Consider the following 14,208-nt stretch of genomic DNA (forward strand, 5'->3'; position numbering starts at 1 on the left):
TAAATTTGCTAATATTTAAGTTTATAGTATGTATAGTATATAGTATATATAAATGCGTTTTAATACCGAGCAACACAAACTGACTCTTTAAAATGAACTGACCCACATTACCACCAGATGGTGCTGCATGTCTATTTTTTTTTAATTTTATTTATTTATTTTTTTTAATAAGCTGAAGTGTCCTCTCAGTTCCATTTATGAATGTATCTTTAGTTTGAAAAGACATGAAGCATTTTACATAATACATTAAAAATACAGCACTACATACTCTACCTTATTTAAACATTGAGACTTAATTGAAGAGCAAGCTGTTATTAATCTCTACTTTGTCCCATCATCCTGTCTGCAGCTGAGACACAGCTGGTAAATTAGACTGCAGAAAAACCAATGAATTATTATAATAAAAATACATCAATATATCCTCAAGCCACAGTATGACTCCAGTATGGTATATAATAGTGAGCATACCTGCATTTGCTTAAAGAAAGGCTTGTTGATTCACAAAGATGAGGAAACGCAGCTGCTAAATGTGAGGTGCCAACATAAAGATCGTATTTTTACAGTCAGAAACTTGGCTGCGAGGCAATGAGTTCATGTGGTCTTTTCCGCAGCCAGTAGGAGGCTTTGCTGTTCAAAGCCTCTGTAGGATGCAGCATCACCACACATAACAATTTCCATGAAATTACATCACAGCGCAAAGCCCACCTCCCTCATTCTCTCTGTCTCTTCCTCCATCCCAGCTCATCCACCCCTCCTCCTCTTAAGCCGTGCGGGGGCAGACAGTGAAGCCTGCACACACATACAAAAAGGTTTCTGACGTCACAGAGTGTGTTGTAGCCCAGACAGGGGATTCTGAGACTGTAACATGCCAGACCTGATGTGCTGCATTACAGCTGGGATGCTGCGAAAGGAGAAGTGATTCCAACTTCCTGTGTGTCAGAGCTTATCCTACAGATGGGGATTCTGTACAAGTTACAGATTGTGAGAAAAGAAATGATGAATGTGAAAATGTTACACGTCTGCAATTGAAAATGTGCTTGATTCTATGCTGGTTGCTGTGTTGTGCTCGCGAGGCTCTCTGTTTATTATGGAGCTTGACTTGGTCATATAAGACAGTAAAATAAACCCAATATGCCCCAGTATGTGGATGCAAGATTCATCCGTTATGTAACATCCCCAGCTGCCTTGCCTCTGTCTCTCGCTGTCCTCCACAGCCTTGTGAAAGTCAAAAGTCGAACATTTTGATGTGCTTTGTTCTCTGTTAGTTATCAGTGCTCAAGAAAATCCACTCTTCAGTAAAAGCTAGGAGCTTCTTACTGTGTTCTCCCTTAGTTTTCTGTTTTTTGGATGCAGTGTGACATGAAAGTTGACACCTGTGCTTGTCTACGACATGCAACACAGGCTGCAAAGTCGGTGGTGTGATCACGCTGCCAGATTAAGCCCATAAGAACTTCAGCGAAGGACCTTTTAGAGTCAAAAGAAACGGATAACAGATTTATAACAGCTTCATAACACATTGTACCCGAATGAAAGCTTTCATCAGGGGCAACATATAGACGTGATAGCTGCGACACAGGATGCCTGTGGTTTGTCAACATAGCAGTGGAGCTGCGTGTTGATTTATTTAGGAGGTATTTCAAAATTAGTCATTCTTGGCCAGTGGTGAAGTGGGCTGGATGAAAGCAAAGAGGGGAAGGTGAGAAATCCGTGAAGTCTAGAAAAACAGAGGGGTTGAGTGTGTGTGTGTGTGTGTGTGTGTGTGTGTGTTTTGGGGGGGGGGGGGGGGGGGGGGGGGGGGGGGGGGACTCCCCCCTCTGTCAGTAGAGCCACTGAAACAAGAAAGTATATGTGTGTGTGCATATATTTGTGTGTTTTCTTCAAACTTGCAATCCCAAAACATGTGATTCTGTTCCCCTGGATAGAAAGAGACGATACAGTATGAATACTCAAATAGTTCATCTTAAGCAGTCATTTCTTGGTTCTGAGGTTCAAACAGTAAATCTCCTTGAATACTCTTACCATTGCGACATCTGCCTACATTTTTTGGGGTTTGAGTGTTTCCGGGTACTGCTGCTTATCAATTGCTCTGTGCCAAAGAATTACTCTATGGCAGGATACTATCGACAAAGTCAACATTTATAGAGCGCACTTGTTTCTGAGTCTGTGCTTTTAATTTTCTCCAGCTTCTTTGGCAGCTTCCAAGCAAAGAGGTCGCTTGTCAGTCATTTTTGACACGCAAGCTGCAACAGGACCCACCCACATCCAGACGTCAGGGTCAAGTCTTTTTTTTTTTTTTTAAGTTTTAGTGCACACAAGTTAAAAAGCCAGCTTTTCAAATTCACTGGATGGAGCCTCAGCCTATTATGATTTTATTTATACATTTATTTTTTTTGAACCATTAGTTTCATGAATCTCACATGGAGTCTGATCAGAGTAAAGTAATCTGAACCACCCCATAACAGGCTCTTTTCTGAGGGCAGCTTTCTGCTCAAAAGTGACACTGACCCTCTTTACCCCTACCAAGGTGTTTGCTTTTACCTGTGTCTGTTTATTTGTCAGCAGGATCACACAAAAAGCGCAGAACTGATATACACCGAACTTGGTGGAGGGATGGGGCATGGGCAAGGTAAGAACATGGTAAGTTTTGGGGCAGATCTGGATCATTTACTAAGAATTTGAATGTTTTTTCTCTGTCTGTCTGGTGTATGTTGTTTGACATTGGCTTTGGTGGAGGTCCCCACTCTCTGGTGACCTACTATTTTATAAATATTTGTCTTATAATGGTTCTAATAATTTTCCATGTTAAAATTATTCGTAAAAAGGGTAAAGGAAGAAATAAGAAAACCCTACATGTGGCTCAGAAAATCCCGAAGACAAACCAGCTAAGACAGCCACGATGATATATAGCTGGTAACTATTGAATTTGACTCTCCAAATTACTCTGAAATAATGTTTTCAAATGTAGATATGCCAAAAAAGTGGATGAAATATGATAATACAGGCACCAAAAACTGCTCTTTGTCTCTATCTGGGTGGAAGAACATGAACACTCTTTGTCTCCAGACAACGTGACGAGGAGACAAAGGGTGTTTGTGTTCTTCCAAAATTTCACGGCATAGTTAAAATACTGAAGAGGGAAACTTTACACAAACATGAGACCACTATTAGATGCTACTACTAAATACACATAAAATTGCTTATTGATGTGTACATGAAAACACACACAAGCAGTCAGTCCCGCACATACCTGCACACTGAGCCTTCAGCCAGAGCAGTGGCTTTTCCTCCCGTGTGCACATTCAGAGGCAGCCCTCTGCTGTTGATAGCAGATGCAGCAGTTTGAGCACCACACAGTCACATTACAGTTCCACCAAAAGAGAGACGCTTTTTAATTCAGGACCTTGTATCAGGCAATGAAAGTCTTCAGCATGAGGAGAGAAAATGGGCAGAAGGGGAGTTCGAAAAAGTCAGGCTTCGAGAGATGAATCATTTTATATACAAAGAGTAAAGCCGTCTTACACACCCGATATTAATCTATAAATTTTGTGTGTTCCCCTGACCGAAGGGTTGTGTACAGCACGTGCTTCTGTCTGTTCCTGTCCACTTGTGCTCTGTGTGTGCGTGTCTGTCTGTTTGCGTGTGTGCAACTGTGATCAAATGTGATTTAAAAGCCTCCCTCGGTCCTGGTGAGAGTGCCCTTGGCCTCCCATGGAGGTACGCAGTATTTCACTATGATGGGCTGGGCTAAGCATTTTCTGAGCCATTAAAGCAAAGCAGTACGGCATTGGTAGCAAGCACGCCACGAACAAAACACAAGCCTGCAGGTGAAGCCTCGAAACCACTGAAACCTCTTCAACTGAAGAAAATAAAAGTAGATAGACAATATGAATAAGTGCCTGTGGTGTTTGTGTCTGTGTGTGTGCGCCTATTTATAGCAAATGACTAAAGTGCTGAGGGGGCTGAACTGGGGTTGAAAGCAGGGACACAGTTTAGTGTGACACCATGTGCTGGCTGGCAGTGAGGCAGAGGTTATATATGGGTGCAAACCAGGCAGCTCCTCATCCTCTTTCTCTCTCCTCCTCCCTTGCTATATTTAGGGAGAGCTTTTGAAGTACACCAGTGTGCGGTTTAACCTTGTTTGTGGAATAGGAGGAGACCTGAATCTTTCCACCTTGCTGTCCTCTGTCTCATTCTGTATGTGCTGAAGTGAGGCTCTAGATAGAAAAAGGTTTTTGTTCACAGACAAGTAGACGGCAGAGCAGCCAAAGATGCAGAAGAACATGAGGGGCAGAGAAAGGGTTTATTTTAGGATATCTATGTGAAAGGCAGTTGGTGGCAGAGTCTGCACTGACAATATACCATGAATTATTGACTGGATTTATATCGATTAGGAATTGTGTGCATGTGTGTTTGTGTGTGTGTGTATGAATATATATGCGGCGCATTTAATAATTAAGCATCTGCAGCGTGTGTGTTTGTGTATGTTGGTGAGGGGCAGGGAGAACCAGCCTCTCTGCAGTCTGAGTGACATCACTGCCCAGCAGAGCATGACAGGCAGCAAGGCCACAAGCAGCAGGGAGATGTGGGTAATATTACCCACGCTCCTCACTCCTTTATTTATCCCCTGTGCCCCAAGGGTCTGGTTACTCTTTCATCGATGACGTAGGCATGCTGCTGTTATTGCTCCTCTCTCCCCTCTTTCTCTCCGTCTTTTTTCACTGTTGTGTGTGTTGCATGCAGGCAGCAACTGGATGATTTTAGTCTTATGAGTCACTCTCTTTTCTCCCTTTTGAATTTTATGATTCATGGTGCTGGCAGTGGTTTTCTCTCTGAAGAGGCACTTTGGGCTTTCAGGCGCTCTGCACTCGCTCTGACAATCATTCTAACGCTGCGATTGAGCTTCATAACGTCTGTAATCACGGACACATGTAAACAAGAGAACCGAGCGGCTGCTTGTGAGAAAACCTTGTCTACATAATGAATCGAAAAAATTATTTTCATTCCTAAATGCTACATAGACTATAATAGGCTAATTTACCACACTAATTAACCCCCCGCCCCCCAACTAGATGACATCATCATGCATCTTTTTCCCTGACAAATAAATGCAATTAAAATTGAAATGGAGTCATTCATGCATCTAACCTAGGATTATTTGCCTAACCCAAATGGAAAGTAACAAACTGCAATTCTGTAAGAAATATCACTTTGATTTGCTTGGACATGTTATTTATAGGCTACTCTGGTCCTCTTGAAGAAGCTATTTATAACTTTTGCTGTTGCTAGATAGCCAAAATTAGCTTTAACATCTGTTTAATTAGCAGTCTTGCTAATAGCGTCAGCTGTCCTTGCATTACAAGACAAGAGGTTATAATACGCCCTCTGGGCAGAGCTTCTCCTGACTGAAAACAACAGTGACTCAGTATCGGAAAGAGACAAGACGGCACAGCTGGACCTGGGCTAGCTGGTTAGCATGCTAACTTCAGTAGAAGAAAAGAAGCAATAGAAAAAGAAGCAAAACAAAAGGGTTGCTTTGAACTGCTGGAGACAGCTCTTAGTGAATAAAGACATGAAGTTTGATGCTGAACTTGCAACGTCTCTTCTAGACTGGTAAGTAAACAAGTGTTACTGCTAATGTTAGCTATGGCTAAACTTACAAATAGCTCCATTAAGGATTCATTGTATTGGTTTATTTGGTATAGAAGGCTGAGGTCACTGACACACTTTTTTTGTTTCATGAAAGTGAAACTATTATGACATCCGTCTACACTGAAGGTAATGGAGGAAGTAAATCTTTTTTTTTTTTTTAAACCAGGATCACCAGAAATGCTCTGTTTCTTCAGCACCTCATCTTCAGCATCTTGTTTTACAACCATGTCTATTCCATAGGGAAACTGTCAACATTAAACAGACACACAATTATCTTAATGTCTTTCTTTATTTAGCCTTGTCATCTCGGACTGCATGTCCGCTGACACTCCTCCACCCTTTCCACAGTTTGATCACCTCTTACAATCCGATTGTGTTTGTGTGCGAGTTACTGTGCACACGTAGGTGTAGCTTCATTAGCCACAGGCACTTGTGTCTGTGCGACGGATGTAGTGGTGCGACAGTTGAGTCCACACCCTTCAGATTTAATTTCACACTTGCAGTAGTTTAGACAGCCTCACTGAAGCTGCATCAGTTCTGTTTACTGGACACACAATTATCTAATCAGCACTTGTCAACTCCCAATAAAGTTCACTGAAAAATCGACACACATTAGACCAAGAGAATTGCTGTGAAATGGAAACAGGGAACATAGGTTATGATTTTGCTTCACTTTATGTCAAACACAATTTGCCTAAAGAGGAGACTCGTGAAGGTTGTCGCATAGTAAATGGGGCCAGAATAATGAAGGTGCTGACTTACAGGTGACTCACATTGCAGCTATCATTGCAGCCTCCTCTTGCTCACGTCTACCCATCTCCTTCTCTTCCCTTTCAACCTCCTCTACCACGCCATCCCCTTTTTACTTTTCTCCTTGTCGTCTCTCCTCTTCCTCCATCTCCTCCAACTCTCCAGGCTCAGTCCTCATTGATGACCCACTGCAAAGTCTCACTGTTGGGCAACATCCTAGCTTTTGATCCCTCAGTGTTGGATCTGATGTGGCCCCTACGGGATTCTGAACTGTGCTGACCTTTCCCAGGGGCCCGCCAATGTCACATTCATCTAAAAACCCCTGGAGAGAGGCTGGTGGAAATATTGATGTCTTCCATCATCAAAAGCAGCAACAAGCTGACATCTTTCTGTGTGCAGTGTTTTTGTTTATATTGCCATTTTATTTAAGGTTGGACTTTTTTCAAGTCCTGCATGGCTGATTAATACTGATTAGTCTAGAAAGCTCTCAACTCTGGAGGCTTCATCATCTTTCTGAGATGGCATATAATTAATATGTCTAACCTATGCAGGGCTAAAAATTTCCAAAAAGTATTATTTTAATTCTGGTTAATTAATGGCATATGAGCCTCAGCTCACTAAGTCACAAAGATGCAAACATATTGAGTCAGTTGCTATACACAGGAGTGCTACAGAAGAATCAACAAGCACGTGCAAAAAGCAAAACAAATGACTGTATTTTATGTTCTTTAATAAGCAGTGAATTAAAATCTAAAAACTGCACCACGATTATTCACACCTTTTCTCGGCCGAGTACCTGCAATCATAATTGTTATTCAGAACATATTAATGGAGACTGACCCTGCTCTACAGTGCATGTATGTATGAAGGCTCAAATGTATAGGTCAGCAGTGAATATAAGCAGTTTAAAAAATAGCAAGCTGTTCACTGAATATAATTAAGTGCTGCTCATTTAACCATCTTTTACAATTACACCACTCAAGTGTTTCTGCAGGCAACATGAGAAGTGCAATGTGATAGACGTCTATATTCTTCCACAAGAACTATTTCACGAGTCACAGTTATGAGATGGCTCATTAAAATGCAAATTTGTTCATTTATAAGAACTAATATAATGTCTGTCGTTGAATGTGACTTCTATCATGCGCCCTTTCATGTCGGTAGCTTTTGTCGCTGCTGTTTTATTTTTTACATGCAAATGTGTGTATGAGCAGACCATTGAGCTGCTGTGTATCATGCTAGCTGCACTTTTAGTAACAACAATAGAGACTTTGTTGATTCCGGTTTGCAGAACTGCCCTTTGCTTTTCATCGCTCAGTGGTATGTTTATTCAATCAAAAGGAGTCATGTTGATGTCTGAGTGAAGGAGAGAACGGTCAATCATCTTGTGCTCAGCCCTCTGCAAATCATGTGTGCCCTCAGAAAATTTATCTATGTCCTTGCCAGACCAGAGAGAGATAAGTGAACCTGCGGACTGATGTTGCAAGGTTAGTTGTTACGATAATGTCAAGGTAACTAAAAGGCATAAAAAGATAAGTGCTTCCTTGTAAATTGTGAGTAGACCAGCGCCTAATATATTTTAAACTGTCTGTCTCCATAATAAAAAGTTTGTTTGTATTATATTGTGGACTTAGTTCCCAGGGTTTAACTTGTGTAGCTTAGATGCTCAGATGTTTTCTTGTTGTGTGCACACAAAGTGCAACTGTGTGATTTCCCTTTGAGAAATGTGTCTGATATAATACATTTAGCTTAGCATAAAGACTGGAAATAGGAACAAAGAGCTAGAGTGGCTCTGTCCAAAGGTAACACAATCTGCCTACCAGCACTCTTTATACCTTGTTTGTTTAAACTGTGGAGAAAAAAAACAAAAAACTATTTGCCATTTTACGAGGGGTTATGTTTGGGGACTATTTCTTGGCTGGTATCTTCTTGGAGTCTCCCCTGGTTGCCTGGCAACTGGTCTTGTTTTGTGTAATAGACCTAGAGTACCTCCACGGTGTTCATTGTTGCTGGAAAAAAGTTATTCTCATGCATTTTTTTTTTGTAGCAACCATGCATTGTGCCCAAGCCAAATTTCCCCATGGGGACAATAAGTTTTAACTTAACTCAGTATTAGTTGGAAAGCCTTTGTGACGCTATATAGAAATTATTTTGTGGTAAAGCACAGTACTGTTTCCCCAAGATCTCCCTCTTATTTTTATTTCCGACCCCCTCTTATATATTGTACTTTGTTTTTACTTGAAAGCCGTAGGCACAGAGACGCTGATCTACAGATGCTAGTCTGCATGAACTCTGGGATGACTGAGAAAACTAGATCATAACAGTTGTGTGTCAGATGCCATGGGACCAAATTAAATCAAAAGCAGAAAAAACATAGTGTAAAAAATCCACACCTCATTGTATCCTATATTGTATCTCTATAAAACTGCCTGAACATTGCTGACTTTATATTTTGAAGAAATAAATGAAGACAGGTCCATATTTTACTGAAAAAGTATCCAACATACTGTATGCACTGTAAAAACATGATGAAGTGAGACGAGAACAATAAGTTGCCACAGGTAGCTCCATTATATCTACTGCGGGTTTACATAAACAACACATGGAATTGGATATGAGGGTGTGCTTATCCTCTTGCATGTATACTGGGATGTGGGTGGAAATGTTTATTTGCATTGCTGAGACACACACACACACACACACACATACATAAACACTGCACACATGCATATGCAAATGCTTTGCTGTCTTGCACCATGATGTGATTACTGAGCATCTTTGGGTGCAGCGGCAGGGGTGTGGTGAGACAGAGTCATAAATCTCTGACAGGGAGACAGAGGGAGAGATAGACAACCAGACAGATCGGAGCAGGGAGACTGAGTCTGCAATTCATTTACTGTAAGAGCACCACATGTCTTTGGTGGTGGGATGATTTGTCTATTTCACTTAGCTATGCAAACTTAGCAAAGTTGATCTTGAATGTAAACACCAGTTTACAACATACTGAACATACATGTCAGTGCTGTTAGTCAGGAACTTTGTAATTCAGCATTAGCATTTTGAGTATTTTGTATTTTGTCTTAAGGGAAATATGCTTATATGCTGTCTTGTTAGATGAGAAGACTGATACCAATCTCACATCCAATAAATCCAAAGCTACCACATGCAAGGTTAGCTTAGCTTAGCATAAAATCCACTCACAAAATCACAAAATCCACCTACCAGCATCTCTAAAGCTCACTAGTTATATCCTGTTTGTTTAATCTTCACAAAAACTGAAGTGTAGGACATTAATGTAAGGTCAGAAAGATGTTTGACTCTGACCACCTGACCACTCTAATGAAAAATCGGGTATACATCAAAACCCATTGCTGGCTTATTGACATTGCAACGTTGGGTTTTGCTCACAACTGTAGGTATTTTACATGTCAAGATGGCGTCGGCATGTGACTTTTGGAAGATGTTGGATGTTAGTTACTTAGCAACACAACTTAAAACCAAAAAAATGTCGTCAGTGTTCTACATCAAATTGACGTTGGTATGAGACTTTGTCCTGACAATGACATTGGTAAACGACATTGAAACCTATATTGGTGCCCACAGCGAGACTATTTCTCGGCCAGGATCAGTAACTTCCTGGATTCTCTGCTGGTTGCCTGGCAGCTGGTCCCATGCAGCTAACAAATAAATGAAAAAAAGAAAAAATAATACATTTTGTTAATTTTGGACAGAGCCAGGCCAGATGTTTCCTCCATTTCAAATTACAGAATGTCATTTGAAATGTGCGTCGAAAATGATCGTTTTAACTTCTGAGATGAGGGAAATCAAAACTCTGACACTGATCATTTGTCAACAGTCCAAAACATACAGATAAACCACCCAGCTACAGCGTCTCGATGCAGTCACCTGTCCTGCACTGATGATGATCCTCGCTGCCCCATTACCGTCAGCCCCTCTATTTGCAATGCTCGCACTTCCTCAGCCTTCTGAGTGAGTTTCTGTGTCATTGCTGTGAGTGAGTTGAAAAAACTGTCAAAGATGTGTTCCCATGACAACCTCCATCCAGCATTAGCAGCATGAGGTGTCAGGGAATATCCAAGTGTGTGTGTTATTGCAGAAGAGAGAGAGAGAGAGTGAGAGAAATAGACAGTTGATGTGGGTGGAAGCAATTTCAAGTGAAGCAAATTGAAACTTGGACATAAATGTGAAGTACATGTGTGGGTGAAAGGTGACCACTGATATGGCCAGTGTAAGATTTTTTTTTTTTTTTTTTTTTTACGGCCACAAAGTGAGATGAAATGAATATGTACACAAACTCATATTAATGTGCATTCGCAGGTATTTTCTGTGTTCACGTGTATTGCTTCACAAGTAGCAGATTTCCCTTTAAACACCACCCCGAATGAACTCTAAACAACCTTTTTTAAACTTTCCAAACACCCCACCTTTATTTTATTTCCTCACATGATGAATACATCACTGATGCATTTACATTTATGGAAACTTGCATGCAAAAACTCACATTGGGATAACCTGTGAGCAAGATGAAGCTATGGCGGACAGGCTGTGAAGGACTTCTATGATTGTTGCTATGCCAAACGAATGCTTGAAACCATTATACAATGTCATATTAGGAAATATAATTTGCATTTTTCACAAGTTTTTACACAACTGACTACTGACATGCTGTTTGCCTCACTGAGATTATTATCTTGAGTTCAAATAATTATGAAAACAGCTGGAAAATAGGTCATAGTTAGTGATAATGTGTCCTCTTGTGAAATAAATCATGTTGTGACATGTCTCTGACACCTGTCAGCTCATGGCCTGAAGTAGTCACTCACAGTGTACTCCTGCACCTCCCATCTATCTTCTATCTTCCTATCTTTTTTTTTTTTTTTTGTCATTTTATCTTTTTTTTGTCATTTTCTTCTTCACTGTGGGTGTTGCTTTCAATCTCACTCTCCACTTCCCCTTCTATCTTTTACCTCTCTTATGCAGTCCTCTCTTAGTGTTCCCCCCTGTCTTCATATTTCAGTTACATGGAAGAGCAGAATTTTTTTTCCATATCTGTTGCTCATATACTTTAACATTCAGCCCACAAAAACACCTTGAAAGTATTCTAAGTTTTTTTTCTTTTACACAACTCTTGCAAGACCAAGCACATCTTCAGAGTGGCTATTCTGAGATACTATCTCGCTGAAACTCCAATTTAAAAACCTTCCCTTCAGGGATGTGAACCTGTATTTCATATATGTCAAACTAAATTAATCCTGGCTCTCTCTTTCTTCATCCATGTCTACCTCTTTCTCTCTCCGACACATATGAAATACAGCAGGAAGAATCACGGCTTTTTGGCTTTTACTGGACGCCATACATGTACGCACACACAACTGCACAACTAAAAGACATACAGCAGCGCAGAGGGGGAATTAAATTTACTAATTTATCTGCCAAGGTTGGTTGGCAGTGGTGGCTGCCTGACCTCTGAGAAGCCTTGCAGGAGCATCAGTCTCCTGCATGACAAGTTGAGGTGAAGAACTAGTACATCTTAGCCAAAGGGGAGAATAGCATTTCCAAGTGTGCAAGCATCCCCCTTTTTTTATGTGACACATAAAAAGATTGATGATAGATTGGAAATCAGCACAGCATGGTGTCAGGACTGGTTGTTAGGGTGTTCAGAGCTGAGACTAGTCTGATTTAGTTTTGTGTGGCGTGATGTCCAAAACTATGCAAAACTTAGAAATTAGATTATGTCAGAAATGTGCTAGACTGAAACATGTTTCATATTGGACCCTGGGAACATAAGTATTTGAGTGCAAAATCATACCAAACTCTCTGGACTAACACTCAGGAAACTGGAGGTTATCTCCTTTTCATAACAACACAAGCTCCTTGTACATGACTGTTATTGTTTTGTGGTGGAAACATCACAGTGTTTTGTCCCTTCTGTCTCTCTGTAGGGGCTCGAGTGTTTGCCCATTCCTCCTGTGTCCTGCTGGCATATTGCACAATGTCCTTTTAGTGAAGGAGAGCTGGTTGGGTGTGAAAATGGCAATGTTTGTGAAACGTCTTGTGCACTGAGGTGTAGGGAACACTTCCAACCCTGAGGGACGTTTTACCTTTTTTAGGAATGTAGGGACCATTCACTCACACACTTCTAACCCCAAGCTTCGAATGTGACTGCTCCTCACAATGCTGAAGCAGTGATTTTAGCTTTCTGACAGCATCTTTTCTCTTATTCCTCACAGGAGAAGCTCCAGTCAGTTTGTGCCAAACAGTGCTTCAGTATCCTGCTCTGTCTCATTGAATACCACCTTGACTAAGTACCAGTGTGATGATATCAAAGCCAGTATCACATTTTCAATCAAAAGACGAGGCGTGACCTTTATATTTGGGCTGTGCACTGTGTTGAAACGTGTGTGTTTGTGTGTGCTTGGATCTGTTTCTAGGCAATCGCTGCAGGCTCATTATGTCACTATGCTTGTCCTCCCACAGCTGTAAGCCTTATCACTATCTGGTTGTGTAAACTCGATTTGTCATGGAGGAAAGCTTCCCCTTGAACCCAGATAGAAAACAAACTTTTTTTTATTTTTGGCTAAGGAACATTTTAGGTGCTGATCCAAATGCCTGACAACTCTTTTCTCAAGCCTCAGAATACACAATGTCCCCAATGGTGGTGGAAGTACTCAGAGCCAGTACAACTAATAGGTATCAATAGAACAATGTTAAAGAGTCCCGCATTCAAAATTCTGCTGTAGTAAAAGTAAAGACGGATTAACTGCAAAATGTAGTTAGTGTAAGGTAAAACAACTTGTTCTGCCGAAAACACCACGCTGTGATGTATTATTATGTATGACATTACTAGATTGTTAATATTGAAGTAACAATGTGAAAGTAAGTAGCATTTTACTATTGTAGTTGGTTGAGGTGGAGCTAGTTTATCTATTTATAGATACAGTTAGGTGCATTGCAGTGCTTCCCAACCTAAGGGTCAGGCCACAACCAAATCTAAAGTGTAATGAGATGACTAAAGGAGTCGGTAGGGAGCAGTAATATAAAAAGAAGTTCTGCTGCATAAATTTGTGTTGAGTTCTCAGACTTTTCTTTAGTCTTTGGTGTTTTTTGATGTATTGGATACTTTTACCTCTTTGGGCCTTGAACAGTAATTAACAAAACCATGTGAGAAATGAGGGGTAATCTCTCTCTTAATCAAACTCATAGGTATCTGAAACATGATAAGCAGCCAAGGGGTCACGGACCAAGAAGATTAGCAACCACTGGTTTTAATGTACAAACTTAATCTGATAAATAACTGCAACTGTCAGATCAAACCTTTCAATGTAGTTGAGTACAAAGATCAATATTTACCTCTGAAATGAAGTGGAGTAGAAGTATAAAATAGAATAAAATGGAATTACTTGAGTGAATGTACTTAGATATGTTCCACCACTGGTCTCCTGTATACATAGCCAGTAACATGCAGTGAACTGTTGTCAACAGAGGTTTTCGAGGTCCCTTTTTCTGTCTTTTATCATCTGCTGATGAACAGGACCTTTGGTGAAGGTAGAAAAAGCAGGTTTGTTTGTTCCATGCAGAAATTCTATTAGTTTCTCTCCTCCCCCTCCATCTACATCTCTCTCCATCTTTTTCTGTCTTTGTGTACACTCACACACTTCCACGTTCTCATCCACACCTCTTCTTTCACAGCCTTTGTCTTCCTGCTCTATATGTTTAAAAGGACTCTAGTCTAGATTTAGACCGTCTTAATTAATTCCCATGGTAAAAGATTGTTTTCAACTGCTCAGT

Source organism: Trachinotus anak, unplaced genomic scaffold (assembly GCF_046630095.1).
Source record: "Trachinotus anak isolate AG129_WGS33_773 ecotype Australia unplaced genomic scaffold, CSIRO_AGI_Tana_v1 ptg000003l, whole genome shotgun sequence".
NCBI classification, from domain to species: domain Eukaryota; kingdom Metazoa; phylum Chordata; class Actinopteri; order Carangiformes; family Carangidae; genus Trachinotus; species Trachinotus anak.